Source organism: Ambystoma mexicanum, chromosome 12, assembly GCF_040938575.1.
Source record: "Ambystoma mexicanum isolate Mex_15411 chromosome 12, UKY_AmexF1_1, whole genome shotgun sequence".
Lineage (NCBI taxonomy): Eukaryota > Metazoa > Chordata > Amphibia > Caudata > Ambystomatidae > Ambystoma > Ambystoma mexicanum.
In genome coordinates, this window is record NC_090936.1 from 184,326,783 (window position 1) to 184,344,139 (window position 17,357).

Genomic DNA, 17,357 nt, shown 5'->3' on the forward strand with positions numbered 1-17,357 from the left:
CAGTGGAGAGATTTCAGAGCTGGAGAGATACGATCCCAGGGCTTGAGGCCAAGGACAAGTCTCGCAGTCCTGTTCTGGATTAGTTGCAGAGGGCGGAGAGTAGAGGCAGGTAGATTTAGAAAGAGGCTGTTACAATAGTTCAAGCTAGAGAGAACCAGAGCTTGAGATTCCATGAGCTTCTGGGGGAAGGAGAGGAAAGGCAGAGTACCTCTGAGGAGGTGCAGTCGGAAATTTGACTTTTTAGAGACCTCAGAGATGTGGGCGGAGAAGGAAAGGGGGGAGTCAAAGATGACCCCGAGGTTCTTAGCCTCGCAGGTGGGGGTAGGAGGAGGGCCAAGGGAGTCCGGCCAGAGAGTGAGGGGAAAGGATGGCGAAGGTGTGCCGATGAGGAGGATCTCGGTCTTGCTAGCATTCAGACAAGGATCATTGGCGGCACACCAATCTTGAATGGCAGTTAGGCAATCAGAGATAAGAGAGGGAAAGGAGGTGGCAGAGGGCAGCTTGAAAATGAGTTGAGTGTCGTCAGTGTAGCACTGGAAATTTGAGCAGAAAATGGCAATGCAGTGGGTGAGGGTTGCCAGGTATTGGTTGAAAAGCCAGGGCAAGAGGTTAGACCCCTGGGGAACACCACAGGTAGAGAGGAAGATAGATGAAAGGAAGGACCCAAGTTGGACCTGGGAGGGTCAATCTGAGAGGAAAGAGATCAGCCAGGACAGAGCCTGATTAGTGATACCCAGGTTTTCACGGAGACGGTGAGCAGGATGGTATGGTTGACCGTGTCGAAGGCAGAAGAGAGATCGAGGAGGATGAGGACAGATGGAATGTTAGAGTCAAGGATGGTGAGCAGATCTTCACGGATGTTCAGGAGAGGAGTTTCCGTGCTTCTGGTAGCTCTGAAGCCAGTCTGGTGGTCATGGAGACAGCCAACAGAATTGGAATGAAGGTTAAGCTGAGAGATGGCCAACTTTTCCAGGAGTTTGCCAAGAAAGGGAGTAATGGAAATTGGGCGATAGTTAGCTGGTCAAGAAGGATCAGCTGTGGGTTTCTTGAGAAGAGGATGCCCAAAGGAGTGCTTCAGAGTGGAGGGGAAGGATCCAGAGGCAAAGGAGTGGTTGCAAAAATCAGCAAGGGCCGGAACGAGGGTGTCAATGTGGTCCTTAATGGTTTTAAAGGAATAGGGATGAACCTGTTTTGAAGAGGCTTTCATAGATTGGACTTGTCTAGCAACCTTGTCAGGGGGGAAAGAAGGATGGTGGGAGGGTGGCTAAAGGAGGGTCAGCAAGCACAGATGGAGAGGGAAGAGGAGGAGTGTGGGTGGAGAGGGTGGACAGGATGTCCTGGGTTTTTTAAATGAAGTGAGAGTCAAGGGCATTGCAAAGAGCCTGGGAGGCAACAGGAGGGGTAGAGACTGCAGCAGGGTTGGCCAGCTCCTTGCAGATTTTAAAGAGTTCAGCTGAGTTGTTACATGCCGCAGAGACACGAGCTTGAATGTGGACTCTCTTCTTGATGAGGACAGAGAGTCGATATTGCCTTTGTAGCAGGCAACAGGCCAGTTTGTCAGAGGATGAACAGGAAGTCCTCCATTTCCTCTCAGCTGCCCTATATACAATATGTCAAAAGTACAAACCATTATTGTATATTTGTTATGTGAACTGGGCACAAACCCAAATTTGTAACCTATTAGTTTGGAGCTATGACCAGGACTGTGTATAAATACTGCATGTTTTGTGATGACCACTACTCACTCCCCTCACAGTGTTTTCTGGTACACACTGCGAGGTGTTCTGGCCAGATGCTATCTGCTTTGATATTTGAATCTGTATAGAATAAATCTATATTCTTTTTGACTTTGTGACTGGTGGATCCAATTTTTGGTGGTACTAAGCCTCGATATTCCTTGATTGATCTTACAAGATGGCGCCCGAATAGGCACCCTAAAGATTGATGTGACCTCACTGATTAACGACGCGGCTACCGGACTGGGATCGTGGGATCAGAGCGTGAGAAAGGGGGCCCCTTTTTATATGAGATGTGACACCTCGGCAGTACTGCACGATCTGATCCCTGAACGGTAAGCAAGCGGTTTGAGAGGACATCTTGACGAGGGTCCCCATATCGAGGCGGGTATTTTGCCAGAATCGCCAGCCATGTCGATCCTTTGTAATCCCATCAGACATCCTTTATCCTGTGCAATCAGGTGAGTTGTGCCCCGATTCCTAAATATCCTGATATTTGGTTGCAGTGTTGCACTCGCGAGTTCAAACAACACTAGGTAACACCAGTGATCTGACATGCCTGGGAAATTGTCTGCCTGTTCCAGGGCGTTATTCCGCAGAGGCAGACTATCTTTTATATTTGGCCGACCGGCGCCACAGGAGGGGTCGCCGGCATGTCTATGTACTCTAAGAACGGCATTTGGTAGTATAGTATTCAACGATATTTGGCACAGACAAACTAGACATGCTTCCGAATTTCAGTGGCCAGTAAATGGTAGTTTTGAGATTGCCCAAATAGAGTATTTAGAAATGATATTGTTAAAGGAAAGAAAAGCTAGACTTACAGCATTTGATGTGATTCAGAAATGGAAAAGAGAAGCTATGTAGCAACTTAAGAGTAAATAGAAGCATGCACGTCATCATATGTCAAAATTCAGAAAAGGCATTATTGTATGATCAACAGAAACAGTCAGAGTCTGTTAGAAACATGGATAGGGCTTTTTAACTTGGTGTACAGAAAATATATCTGTCTATAGATTTTCATGTCTCAGATGAACTAATTGATAAACTCTTAAACGAACATAGGCCTGGTGCCACTGCACCACTTCCTTATGTATCTATTCCTGTTGTCTTACGTCTTCCCGCTGTCGCACCTCCTTCGGTAGCAATTCCTGTTCTTTCTGTTGCTCCTCCGCTGCCAGTTATTGCTCCTCTTCCGATTGTTGTTCCTCTGCCTGTACCTCCACCTTTTCCGATTGTTACTATTCCAGTAATTCTGTCTTTGTAACATCGGTAGTGTCTCCACTACCTGTTGTCCAGGATCTGTCTACTCTCTCTTTCCAAAGCAGTTCTGCTCCGCTTGTAGCTGATGAAGGGGCGAGTGCCGAATCAAATGTAGGGACTCAAAGTACAGTTTTCTAAAGATAAGAAGAGAGAATTGTATGCATGGGCTAAGTAATGTATAGAGAAAGGTAAAAAGAATCTACTGTCTTGGCTACACTCCTTAATTTAGAAAGTGTTCCCGAACAGAATGTCTTTATTGAGGGGATGGGAATACATTTGGCTGTAATGTGGAACAAATTGAAGGACATAGATGTCCCACAAGGGTTGAGGGATTTTAATGTTCTAGCCTATTCAAGGGATTCTGCGGAGAAAGTAAAAGAGCATGTCAAGAGGGGTTTTGAGTTAAGATGGGAGCTAGAACGGTTACAGAATGATGAAATAGATGGTGATAGTTTGGACCCTTTTTATGCGCAGAAATGGTTCCTTCCTCCTTGTAAGTCAATGAGTGAAGGAACGCGAATTTGCACAAGGGATGCGCTTAGATGGATTTTGCATGTGTTGATATCTCCCATAGAAGTATATGCTATGTATAGTCAGTATACTCCAGAAATGCAGAGGAAAGTGTTACAGGTAATGGAAGCATACCTGAAGGATGAGTGTATAAAAAAGAGATTTGGTGTCCCACAGAATTGATGATTGTTTATAAGAGACCCTTTTGCACCGATACTGTTCCTACCATTTTAGCGCTCAATCTGGCTTTATTGCTCAACAAATGTTCGGAGTTGCCTACTTCTCAGTTGCATATGAGGGAGGGTCCTCCGACATTTGTTCTTAAAGTTGAGATTCAGATGGTTAGAGGGACTAGAGGGGGGAGTACACAGTTTTGAGGTCAGTCTATTCAACAGAATAATGAGCAGTTGGATCTTGTACACGTGAACCAATGTGTATATTGCAGACAAGAGGGTCAATACAGAGCATAATGCCTGATCCTTCAGCAGAGGTGGGATAACACATATGGTGTCATGGGTAGATGATCTAGAGGCCGCCCTGGGTAGGTGGTCCTGGTAGGATCCAGTTCACTCAGAAATTCATAGTCATTCTCGCAAGATGATCAGCAACCTAGTATAGGTAGCAGAAATAATTTTGATAATTCTTCAATTTCCTATCTTTCTAAAGATCTTGTCTTCAATGATATGTTGTTTCGTTAGGACAGCCCGAAGCAGGGTCTGGAACCAACCCTATTCCCATTAATCAGAAAGGTCCTTACGTTGAGATGATGGTAGGAAATAGGAAGCATCTATTTTTGAAAGACACAGGGGCACAGAAGTGCTCCATTGACCATTCAAGGGTTCCAGACATTCCACTGTCAGGGCAGACTAATGTTTCTGTAGGGTTTTCTGGTATGCCAGTGGTTAGTCCAGTTTCTTTGCCGGTACCGATTTCACTGGGTCCATTTATGGATCACTGTCTGTTTCTTTTGACAACAAACTGTGGAGAGAATGTGTTGGGGTTGAATATGTTGCAGGAATTAAATGCGGTAATTCATTGTTCTTCGGATGGAGTGCGTTTGACGATTTCACCACAGCAATTTTCTGCCTCACAGTTTCTGACTAGACCTTTGCCACCGGAAGTTAGTGAAGTTCGGGAGTGTTTATGGGCGATTTATGATAATGATGTTGGTGTTTTACAAATTGAGCCTGTCAGAATCATTTTGAAAACAGGAGTGAAGTTGCCACGAATGCCACAATATAAGATTTCAGTTGATGGTGAGCAAGCTCTGAAGAGCATAGTTTCTGATGTTTTCCATCATGGAGTAATCGAGGAAATTGCTGGAAGTTTGTGCAATAGCCCAATTTTACCGGTGTATAAGAAAGGGGATAATGCGATTCCCTTCTGTTTTATCATTGATTTGCATGCTATAAATAAGATTGTTGCTCCACAATTTCCAATTGTGCCTGATGTAACGGCGATACTGACAATGATTCCAGCTTCTGCTACTCCGTTTAGTATTGTGGATTTTATGCATGCCTTCTTTAAGCATTCCCATACACATGGATAGTAGATATTTGTTTGCGTTCACCTTAGGGGGACGCTCGTTTACATTTACTTGTGTGCCACAAGGGTACATGGAGAGTCTGAGCATTTACAGTAGGGCTTTGAAAGAGCAGCTCGATACACTTGAGTTGCCTCCCTCTTGAACATTATTTTAGTATGTTGATGACCTTCTTTTAGCTGCAGACTCAGAAGTTGCTTGCAAGGAGGGCACTGTGTTGCTGCTTATTCATCTAGCAGTGCATGGGCATAAGGCTTCACTGAAAAAGTTTCAATATTGTCGACAGGAGGTCGCCTATTTAGGCTATCTCCTGTCAAAGGAGGGAAGAAGATTGACACTTGAACAGAAAAAAAACATCTCTAGCATGTCTGTCCCAAATCCACAGAAAGAGGTTAGAGCCTTGATAGGAATGGCTTCTTACTGTAGACAGTGGATCCCAAACTTTTCACTAGTGATAAAACCAATGTTGGCATTGACAAAGAAGGGCATTTCTTTTCCACTACCATGGAACTTGGAACACCAGAAAGCTTTTGATCTGTTCAAGACTGCACTGTGTTCAGCACCGGTTTTGGGCACACCAAAGTATGATAAAGCCTTTGCGTTGTATGTGCGTGAATGTGATCAATGTGCTTTGGCTGTGTTAACTCAGGAGCATGAAGGGGAGGGAAGAATAGACCGGGCGGTTATTTTTTCCTCCTCACTTGATCCTGTGGCATGCGCTTTTGCTGCGATGTCTGAGAGCTGTCACTGCTACTGCTGCGTTTGCGAAGCAGAGTGAGGGAATGGTTCTAGGCCGTACTTTAAATGGCATGACACCTCACTCTGTAGATGTTCTATTAAGTAGAACGCAAAACGCAACACCTTACTTCCGCACGATCAACTAAATATGAACTGATCCTATTTGCACCGCATATTCAAATTGAAAGGTGTTGCATATTGAATTTGGCTGAATTGATTCCTCTTCCCCAAGATATTGCTTGCAGTGACGAAATGTCACATGACTGCCTTTATACCACAGGGTAAGAAATTAAAGGCTGGATTGATTTAAATGATGCACCTTTGAATGATCCACAAGAGGAGCTGTTTTTTGATGGCTCCTGCTTCAAACTTCCGGATGGTACATCCACTGCTGCTTATGCCATCACTACATTAAGCACTATTGTGGAAACCAAGAGAATTTTGCATAACTCTGCGCAGGTCGCAGAGATTATCGCATTGACTAGAGCTTGTGAAATTTCCAAAGGGCTTAGAGTAAATATATTTACAGACAGCCAGTATGCCTTTGGGGTATTTCACAACTTGGGTAGACTATGGGCAGAGAGAGGTTTCTTGACCTCACATGGAACTAAAATCCAACCTGGTAACTTGATAGTTTGGCTACTCTGAGCACTTGCGCTTCCTACTCAACTAGCCATCATGAAGTGCACCGCACATCAGAAAGTAACAGATGATATGGGGAAAGGAAACGCTTTTGCTGACAGAATAGCCAAACAAACTGCTACTGATTTACATTCTAAGATGCATGTACTGGACCCTACAAAAGGGGTCACTAACACTTGTGTGGTAGATGAAAGGATTGGTTGCATAAAATAAATTCAGGCTGACACTATCCCAGATTAAATCAAACAGTGGGCTGAGGGTCCAGCAAGTTTAGATGAAGAGGGTTGTTGTGTAGACACTGAACAATATAAATGGATCCTGTACAATGCTTATGTTACCGCTATGGTGACAATGGCTCATGGTCCAACTCATATATGTGTGCCAAAAAGGTTTGTACATTTTTCGAACCTGTCTGGGTTAATGTAAATATTCCAAAGACTGTTGAGCGTTTTGTCCAAAATTGCATGGTATGCCTACAGCATAATATTGGTAAAGGAACACCGACACCAAGGGGTCGTTTAGGCCTCCCTTCTATGACTATTTTGGATACCAGAGCCCAAGTTACTGAAAGATATAGAGAATTTGCTCCTTTCTGAATACTGTCACCAGTTAACTCAAAACTTGTATTTGATTTATCAACAGGTGCGAGGAGCCCTCACAGTAAAATACGAGGGGCCAGGTTATCGACTTCGACCCGGCGACTGGGTGCTCACAAAGTCATTTGAGAGAGCATCCAGTCTTGCACTGCACTGGAGAGGGCCTTTCCAGGTCCTATTGGCCACACAGACTGCCGTACGAGTAGCTGGAAAGAGACACTGGATCCACGCTACGCATGTCAAGAGGATACCTTTTCCTTTACCACACGACGGAGAAGATAAGAAGAAACCTACTTGCTCTGTTCCCAATGATCAATCAGTCTTGAACATCATCAAGGGTGTTTCAGAGACACTTCCTGAGCCTGCGGGGCCTGGGGAGACTGCTGATTTGTCTCTGAACTCTTCTGCGGATCCTCTTGCACCCTTGCACGATCCTGCTGTTATTTCACCACTTCTATCAGGAAGCAACGACACACTGTTCGCAGATCACATGGTACCAGCAGTCACAAGGTAAAATCTGCGTCCATGGCACTAGTCTCACTGCACAAATACGACTGTGCCCACAGGGGAACGACCATGAAGCTTGTCCTTTGCCACCTTTTTGCACTGAAGAAGAAGTAGGTGGCTGGGGACTGGGAAAGACTATCTTCAATTAAGAAATCACATGATCAGAAGATCACCAGCAAACGGACTACAGAGTTTTTCGTAGGAACTTTTCGGAAAAGAGTTTTGAGGAACAATGCCTGTTGTTATCCCTACTCGTGCTGGAACAATCTAATAATCGTGTGGCCAACAATGACATTGGACGATCAAATACATGGTCCTTGAAGACGTATTGTTTTCTTGTAATTGCGTTAACCAGTCTTACAGTATTGATTGCTTTTGGGTGTTGGTATATTGAAGAGGTGCATCCACTTGAAACATTTCTGCCTATTGAAAGTGTTCCTACTATGTCTACACCTTTCGTGCACCTGCACACCCTATCTCCTAGGGACACCTAACATAGACAGAGCTATCATAACAATACACTACTGTTAATAATGAATGCAACTCATGCAATTGCTGAATAGAACAAACTGTTGGATCTGTTTGCATTTACCACAGCATGGGAAAAAAGGACTGCACTGGTATATTCATCCTTTGCCTTTAACTACTGCATGTTATGCCTCTCTAAGGTCACTATTATTTGGCCGTTGGAATGATAGCATCTCAGGGAACTTTGACAGGACTAATTTGAATGAATTAGAAAGGCGGGTCCTGATGCCTCTGGGATGCTCACTCTTTGCAAATAGGAGCAAGCTTAATGTAGCTTCTATTAGGCCTTCTGATAGACTGTCCTGACCTTTCCAATCACTTATCTCTTTTAAGATGGCTCCTATAGGTAAAAGGGATGCCACACCACCTTCCTACACTGTTAAGCATAGCCCCAACCTTGTCTCCTTCTGCATACAAAGGAAGGGTACTCGGTCAATGGGCGATTTTTAGGGTTGTAGCAATGTTGCAAACTTGACCAGTGAGGACAGACCTTTGTATGTAGGCGAACCTGTCTACTTCGTTTGCGGTAATGAGGCTTATCCGTGGTTACCTAGGGATTAGCAGGGAACTTGTTTTGGGTATCCTGCTACCAGTGGTATATGTAGCTAGTACCACTGAGATCTCTAGGGCACCTCCAAGGCAGGACGAGAACGGTGATACTCCTTCACGAGTTCTGGGTGATGTAGCAAAATCCTTTGTGCCATTTTGGGGGCAGATTAGGAATTCCGAGGATATTAGGAGACTGGCAAAGGTACTGGAGAGAACCATCAACCTGACCACTGACATACTCTATAACATGACTCTAGAAAAAAAAGCAATTAGAATAGTGGCTCTACAGAACCGGATGGCGTTAGATGTCATCCTGGCTGACCGTGGTGGAGTATGTAAGGTGGTGGGATCTGCTTGTTGTGTTTTCGTACCTGACTCCTCCCCTACCAAATTCAAGGAAATTCAAAATCTACATACCTTGAGTACTGAAGTAGATGTCCCAGAGGGAAACTGGAATCTTAGTACTGGGTTCTGGGACTTATTATGATCATGGGGTTGGAAGATCTTTGCAGTCTTAATTGTGATTCTTGGTATTCTCCTGTTCTGCGTGTTGTTGTGTACAATGCCTCCGTGTCATATTTTCCATGATAGGAGGATGTTGTACACAAGCAGTAGGTAAACTAGGACCTAGGATACAAATGCCTGAAAAAGCAACCAATGCCTTAGTAATGCAGGAAATAACTATTAAAGAGATAATGGCAATTGATGTTTTTGAATCCAACAACTCAGAGTGTTCTGATTATGACACATGGTCATCGTATGGTCAGACTGTTTGAGTTATGCTCTTGGCTTAGGTCAAAAGGAAGGTGTGTTAAACCATATTCACATAAATATCATCTGATTATGAATATTGTCCTAAGCCATTTCGCATTTGCATTAAAACCTGCAGTTAATTAGAAATGACTTCAAATGCCATTTTGGAAAATATCCTCCATCTTGATTCTAACTTCTGCCCTCTGTTCAGTAATGATTAACCATGTTTTTAGCTGTCAGAGCAGAAACGACCTTTGAGCCTATGTCAACACTGGGGCTGGCAGAGCAGACTATTTGTCCTGTGCCAACAGACCTTGTAGTCAGAATGAACTTTCATTCAAAGTGTTATCTATGTCTACAAAACTCATCCTCCCTCAAACAGTGATATACAATGCATGTAAACTAATGCTGTATGTTTCTGAAGGAATCCTTTGTACATTTCTTGAAACAGGATTTACTCTGAAAAGCTAAAGATCCACACAGCTGACTGCAACAATGTTTGTCAGTATGTTTAAGGAATCTTGGAGCCAAAGTGAACTTCAATTTAAAGTGTTGTCTGCATCAATAGTCTCAGCCATATTCAAACGTAAGAACTGAATGGTAGACAAACTAGAGCTATCTACCTTAGCCATAAGCTATTGAATTTGTTTCTTGAAACTAGGATCAACCTAAGCTGGAGAACCAACAACACCATTGAATCTTCAAGGATCGGACAACATGTCAAAAGTACAAGCCAATATTGTATATTTGTTATGTGAATGGGCACAAACCCAAATTTGTAACCTATTAGTTCAGATATGGGCTGGGCTATGACCAGGACTGTGTATAAATACTGCATGTTTTGTGATGACCAGTACTCACTCCCCTCACAGTGTTTTCTAGTACACACTGCAAGGTGTTGGGAGCCAGATAGCTATCTGCTTTGATATTTGAATCTGTACAGAATAAATCTATATTCTTTTTGACTTTGTCACTGGCGGATCCAATTTTTGATGGTACTAAGCCTCGATATTCCTTGATTGATCTTACAAGCCCTGGTTTGAGTCGGCAACTGACTCTTCAGAGGTTGGAGTCGGATCCCAATGTAGAGTAGTTGTTTCGAGCCTGGAAGGTGACGCGCTCAGTGATGGCTTGTGCAGCATTCAGTGGGCTCACAAAGCAGGCACGTGTTTGAAAAATCAGAAGAGTGCCACAAAGTAGCACCAGTGGGATACCTTGACATCGATGGTGTGGAGCTCAGCTTCGGTGGCAGTTCAACTGGTTTTGAATCAGCAGTTTGGGGAGCCTTAGAGGAACACTTGTGTATGAGCGCCATACAAATAAAATATCATATCATATCTGGTCCACTTGAAGATAGGGTGAGTCCTTTCAGGGTCTTCTCTCACAGCCCTGAGAGATTTCGATGCAGAATGGCAGGATCTTGTCCACAGAAAGTATCAATTTAAGGAAAGAAAAGTGTCCACGGGCTGTGGATCTCTCACGTCCCCTGCACATTCGGATTATTGCCCAAGGCAATCAATTAGTCAATAATTATAGTTGTGTAGTACTCCTAACACACATTTTTCACTTTTATTTTAACCAATAGAGTTTATCCTGCTATTGAGCAGGAGTAAATGAGGCAATCATTTTAATTGCCCAACATTTGTTATCGAAACTTATAGATATATAAGTGGTCATACAGTTCTATATTTCTTAATAATGACAATATGTTCTCTTGATTACCAATTTCACCAACCAAGTGTAAAATGTGTTAATATGTGCCAATCTATATTCAGCAATATTCCCAATTGGTGATAATCATATACATTCATGCATATATGTTATTGGATACAATATTATATACATATTGTTCTATATTGTTATATACAGTAGAGGCCTCACTATTGTTTCAATAGCTCAACGTGTTTCGGGAATCTAGTTCCCTTCTTCAGGAGCAAATTATTCTATTTCTGATGTGTTTGTACACTGCAATATTCTTATTTTTATAATCAAATTCTTCCAGGTAGTCTGCTTCACACTAAAGAAATACTAACAGAATGATAACATTTTAGTGATGTAGTGATTATCTTCAACATTAGTTCATAAAGTGTAGAGTGTCACTTCACTATCAAGACATCGCTACCTCTCATCGGTGCCCAATGAGCGGTTCTTCATTGGCGGTAATTTGGTGTTAGATTCCTGCTGTCAGGTAAAGTATTCTCATCACTATTCAAGTGGGTTTCCCCTCACAAGAAATATATTCTTCCAAATTGGCTTCCAAGTATACTGGAACTGGTGTCTCTACGGGAAACATATGTATACTAAATACTTCAATACTATACATTATGTAAGATGTTCTAGAGTTGTCATACTGTTTGGCAACATAGGTTGCAATATTTCAACATTTCAAATTAACTCATGGCTGTGGTACATCTGGGATCATGTTCGCAATATATTTAGTTGGATGAGTTCAACGTGACCATCATGGTCGTTCAATACTCCTACAGTGATAAAGATCACCCAGTTACATATATGCACTGTTATTCTTTATGCATCAGGACTAATTATAAAAAAAAGTCCTATTAAAGGATTGTTAATTACTTACCCCCTCTCAAGGAAAGGGTGTGTGGATGACGTCTAAAGTCGAATAAACCAATTTCTTTCTTTTATGTTGCCACAGAAGAACGTAAATGGCAGGATGCCAAATCAGGAACAGTATGGAACAACTACCTAAAGCATTTCTTCGTTGGGGGTAATTTGGTGTTAGTTTCCTGCTATCAACCCCAATGTGCCCTGGCAGTGGGTTGGTGGGGCAGAGCTTTCCTCTGCCATGGACTGCTCCTTTCTTCACCTCAGTGGTTGATGGCTTTAGGAAGTACAACTCTCCCAAAAGAGGTCCAATGAATCCTTCTCAGGGCTGCTCTGCAAGGGTCAGAGATGATCAGCAGACCCACCAATCGGGAAGGAGGGCGGGCAGGGAGGAAGGAGAGAGCAACAACCAAGAAATGGATGCCAGGTGGGGGAGGGGGGACGGAGAGAGGTGTACAGTGCTGGACTGCTGCAAAGCAGGTCAAAATTCAGCAGATTAAAGCCAGGGAGGCACAAAGTGGCACAGGCTCACCTCAAATCACAACGCCAAAGAGACAGTACTATGACAGTACTGAAAGGAGGAAGAGGCGACTAGGAGCATTGAACACTAGTAACTCATTTCACCACTATAGTACTGGAATGAGTAAGATGCCTGCATAGTACTGTGAAGGTCAGGCATATCCCTCTAATTATAGTCAGTCAAGTCCAATTGGGAACTCACACCTGCAACCTCTCAAGTGGTTGCAGGTGTGAAAGAGGAGAGGAGAAGAGCAGGAAAGAGAGCATCAGGGAGGCCTTTATGGGAGAGACCAGCAGGGGATCCTGTTTGAGAGGAGGCAGCCATGGTGGGCCCTACTGGGAAGCCAGGATGCAGGCAGATGATCCCAAAGACCTGTGGAGCCCAGAACAAGATGGGCTGGAAGATTTCCACAGGTGTGGGAGCCTCCGAGGTTGGAAAGTCGCAGCTGGAGCTGCAGGCTAAGGAAGAGAAATAATGTTGCTGTCAGCAACCGTGGATGGGAATTAGAGATGCCGGAGAGTACAGTGGAGCATATGAAGTATGAGTGGGGCTCACGTTTACAGGCAAACCATACCTATACAGTGAGCCCATAAGGGGCATACCTTACATCCTAACCAATAGATAGGTGTAGTGGGTCTTAAAAATAGTGCAGTCATTACTGAGTCCACAAAACCCTGAGCCTCCTGTGTCTTCATGGCTATATATCTTTCTTTTTTCTTTAATCACTTATAATGAGAACCTCATGACATAGGGCTATACAATAAACAGTACCTGTTTACAAATGATCTCATTGATGTGACATGGACTGTACTTTAAATGTGTCAGTCAAAGAAGCAATTGCATAGAAACATAGCCCTCCTGTAAATGTGACATAAAGTAACACATCATTGTAAGTGAGCATAACAGGTTGATATAGGTAGTCATACTAGACATTACAAGATTTTCTTTAGTATACAGAAAGGTACTGTTGGAACCAAATCTGCTCTTCGTTAAATCCACTAATATGCGATTGTGTTTTAAAGGGAAGTCTCTGTTCATTTTTTTCAAACAACCTTTGTTTCCATATTGGACCCTTGTAGATTAGAAATCTAAATGGTCCATTCAAAATCAGTTTCTTTGTGATTTCTCTTTATAAAATGTTCAATCAATGGCGCCCTGACATTGTTGTTTTTACTGCAGCTCTAGTGCTCTCCCATTCTTATTTTGGCTTTCCTCATTGTCATCCCTATATAAAGGAGACCTCATGGACATTTTAACACATTAACAATCTTGCTTGTGTTGCAGTTGATCAGAAATTGCTGTTCCCATGGTCGCCTCAACCCCAAATCATAGGAAGTACTGTTTTAGTTTGGGCACACATGGACCAACTTCCACATGAGCCATGGCCCACCAGAGGTGGCAAAGCCCATGGTGCTTGATATAGTTCTCCCAATTTTGGGGAAGACAGACTGGACCAATCTGTCTTTTAGATTTTATCTGCGTTTGAACACAAACATTGGAAGCTCCAATTTGGAAGAACCATTATGCAACATATGCAAATGTTTTTAGAATTATGTTTTTAGTCTTAAATAAAAGACTGTTAGATGTGTTTATTCATAGCAGCCTATCAGATACTCAGCAGCACACCGACGCTCCGACACCACTATACTGTTATCCCATGCAACAGCGGGAGCCATTAGCATGTCCATCTATCCCTTGCTTAGCATAGAACACTCTGATTACCTTACTGAAAACACGATTTTTTCCTGACAACTCAGTTCCTGCTATGCTTATAAATATTTTGTTTCAGGAGCCTTGGTACCTATGTGCGATATCACAATGTATTCAATTATCCAAAGGTTCCTTGCCAAAACAGCTATGAACATATATTAACACCCCATTGTTGAAAAACACTAAGTTGTATCTGGATGCATAGAATAATTTCTGGTAACTATCTAGCCAACCAATCTTAAGAAACGTATTATAGAATGCAGAGTGTTGCATCTGTCTTATGTTTGTTTCTGGGCTGCAGAAGGCTGAAGTGAATGATGTCAGTGTGAATATGATGTTGTGAGTGGAATGTGTATGATATGATCTAAACCAAGGTTCCAGAGAAGAAGCCAGTTATAGAAATGGGAACTGGGTGGTGGGCACCGAAGGGTCCTCCTTGTAAGACCTTAAGGACTTACTAAGTAACCTGTGTGACTTCAAGAAAGCAACTGTAAAGACTTACTTGAATGGTACAGATTATGCTTTACAACACCAAATTCTTACAATCATAACACTAATGACCTAAGTATTGTACCGAGTGCTCCACCCTACATGTTTTGGTTGACATTCTCTACATTTTTGATTATTTGGATTCTTGTCTATTGATGTTGATCAAAACAGTGGACCATGAGGCACTTGTTTACTTCATGCTTAGAGCACAGGTATAAGGGATTTGATCTTGGAATGGTTTTGACCTTTCCTCACCGACAGGCATTATGGTGTTTAGGTGGGGTCTTCCAGGGTGTTCCTCTTGCCTGTATCCCTTGCTGTGCCTCAGGGGTCTATCTTGTCACCAATGTATTTTAGTCTGCCTATGACACCACAGGGGGATCTAGTTTGTGACTTTGGAATCGCCATTCATGAGTATGACGATGACACTGTTGTGTATTATCTTGTATGGTTAGGCTTTATTAATAAAGATAATTTAGAATATTAGAATGTAAAAGACAAACTCTAGAATGTACAAGTTAGGGAAGTTCAGTTTTACCAAGAATAAAGGCAGTGAAGACGTTTAACTGGTTGGCTGATTGATACTTAATAATATTAAAGGAGAACACAACAAATTGCGATGAGGATAAAGTGGGTATGATCGGAGCAATCCTAAAAGAGAAGCAAGACTGGAATAACCAGAAAGGAAGGAGCTGGAAGAATGTGACTACAAAAGTGGAAGGTACGCGACAAAGGAAAAGAGCAAATATGGACTATTAAACGAACTGTGCGCAAGGTAGGAAACACTGGACATATTAGAATGTGAGCTTTGTTGGCATCCAAAAAATAAATTGTACAGTGCATTGTGCAGTAAAGCGAAATGTTAAAAGACTGTGGGGCAACATTTGAATAAGAAGAAATGAACCTTGGTGCGCGAGCCGACGCGCGAGCAAAGCGTGAGCACAACCCGCATAATAGGAGGCTTACACGCACCGGCTTATGTCGGCGAAAACAAGGAAGTAACTGGAAACATTAGAAAAAAGGACCCGCGGGCGTTAGGAATACGTGCCGCCATAATTGAGAAAAAAAAAATCACAATACAATGGGAATTCGCACGAACGAAGCGCCGGCAATGTAGCATATGTTTGAACACTTGATATGCAGAGACAAAGGGATACAAATAACAAAGAGGAGGAAACACGAGGGATAAAGCGGATGATATTGACATATTGATATCCTGCACAAAAAAAGAGTTAAATATTTTATAGAAAAAAGAGATGAAATAAATAAAAGAAAAGGCATATTAGCATGATAACTGAACAGATGACAACGATATACTAAACTGCGTCAAGGACACATAAGCGCAATAAGTAGAAAACAAGAAAGTTGTGAAAATGTCACTAGAAGATGTGTAATCTACAGGGTGTTATGTGGTGGGGGCTAGGCCAGGGCCCCCACCGGCATTCATATGCAGACGCGCCCACGCATACATGGAACCGCACGGGACACCTTTGGACTGCTCGGGTCCCCGACTCCATCTGCCGGGTGACCGTCTTTATTATCAACTGCGCATGCGCAAGTCTCGATCCCACTCACGCATGCGTGGTAACAGCGTATACACTATGCAACATCCCTCCTTTTTCCCCAAACAAGGAACACATATAACGAAATGCATTCAACAGTATCAGCTCAAACTTAGACTGAGTCTTCCACCTGTTACGAGGCAGGGTCCATAATAAAGTCTTGGAACCTCTGCGGTGGCTTGCACCCCGCCCGGCTCGGGTACCTGCGTTCCTCTTCTGATGGTGCCTCTGGTGTCCCTGGAGCCTCTGGCGGTCCATCGTCCCTTGGTGAACATCCGTCGTCCACTCGGCTCCATGCGGGTCACTCGCCTCCGGGTTTGGCGCAGCCGCTATTCGCTTGAAGAATGATGCATTCCTTGTGACTGTTCCTCGGGCATTGGCTGCAGTGACCCTGGATCTCTTGACGTGGGTCACTCCCAACGGATGTGTCTCGTAAGGTAGAGATAACTTCCCTTTGGGCCTTCGATTCCGAACCAGCACTGTGTCCCCCACGGCAATCACCCTCTCTGGTAACTTCCTTCGGACACTTTCCCGCTTGTTCTGGGAAGCCCTTTCCTCTCGTACCCTGTTGTTATCAATCTCCTCCTGTCTGCGGCCTTCTACTTTGGGCAACAGCCCCCGGGGGGCCCGCTTGAAAAGGGCTTCCGCCGGCGCAACCCCAGTGGACTGATGCGAAGTTGTGCGGTATTCGCGCAGGAAGTCAACCAGATTTCGCCTGAGGTCTTCCCCTCCATTCAGCGATATACGGAACACTTTATTTAGCGTCCGCATGAAGCGTTCCACCTTTCCATTTGCCGTGGGCCAGAGTGGGGTGACCTTCCGATGCTTGATTCCTCTTTCTTCACAATATCTTGCGAACCGCTGGCCCTGGAATGGTGCTCCATTGTCCGAACATATCTCCATGGGGAAGCCATGGGTGGCAAACATCTTCTCCAGGGCCAGGATGGTGTGATCACTGGCCGTGGATTCAACCAGCTCCACCTCAGGATAGCGCAACCACTGGTCTATTACTGCCAAGAAGTACGTCCCCGGCCTGTGGACCCGAAATCTGCATGCAATGTCTCCCACGGGCGCTCACTCCTTTCCATGGCCTGCATGGGCGGCCCTCGCTCCACTGGACTTGCCGCTTGGCATGGAATGCAT